General features: G+C 42.1%; 1 protein-coding gene across 1 annotated transcript in view; it reads right to left on the bottom strand.

The window, feature by feature from the left end:
* Positions 1 to 362, bottom strand: part of LOC138032786 (leukocyte tyrosine kinase receptor-like) — a 52,935-nt gene extending 52,573 nt beyond the window's left edge. Inside the window, exon 1 of the mRNA XM_068880514.1 lies at positions 308 to 362. The gene's annotated coding sequence lies outside the window, so the exon portion shown is untranslated. The remainder of the gene's footprint in view (positions 1 to 307) is intronic.
* Between the last annotated feature and the right edge of the window lie 291 nt (positions 363 to 653).

The raw sequence follows: 653 nt of genomic DNA, 5'->3' as shown, positions 1-653 counted from the left end.
TTAAATACTCATTACTTTCGAAGGAGGAAACAAATAAACACTCCCCGACACGGGTTTTTTGACACATTATCGGGCAACATTCTTGCCAAATTTCAGCGAAAAGGGATCAAAACTCGCTGTAAACGAACTGAAACCGTGCGCCTCATTCGATGAAATTTGCATTTGAGTTTTGAGACATTTGTGAACGTTTTTTGGCAAACTTTTTGTAAAAAAAAAAAAAAGAAAAAAAAGGGTGTACCTGGGAATATCAAAAACTAAAATGGCAAAAATTACCATCACTCGCAGGGGACCAAATACAATAACAAACCTACAACACAGTCTTGCCAAATTCGTTTCCAGCCACAACTGTAAGCTCACACCCGCTGTACTTTTTACTATCCTGTGTCTTTAAAATCGCAAATTAACATAAGTATGAATAACGAAACAACTGTGTCCCGGTGGATTGACATCACCACCTCGAATGACGGCCTGTCACGAAGTAGACGGGTCGTCGCAACCCGTCAACATTTTCAGCCAGCCTCAAAGCCTCCAGTATCTTCACAAACACGATCTTATTTAAGTCTCTCACCACCTGACATTTCCAACAATCAGTTCGACCTTTCAGGAAACGGCTGGTCACGACCCCTCAACATTTCCAGCCGGCCTCACCGCCT

Source organism: Montipora capricornis, chromosome 14 (assembly GCF_036669925.1).
Source record: "Montipora capricornis isolate CH-2021 chromosome 14, ASM3666992v2, whole genome shotgun sequence".
Classification (NCBI taxonomy): domain Eukaryota; kingdom Metazoa; phylum Cnidaria; class Anthozoa; order Scleractinia; family Acroporidae; genus Montipora; species Montipora capricornis.
This window is presented reverse-complemented; position numbering and strand designations above follow the sequence as displayed.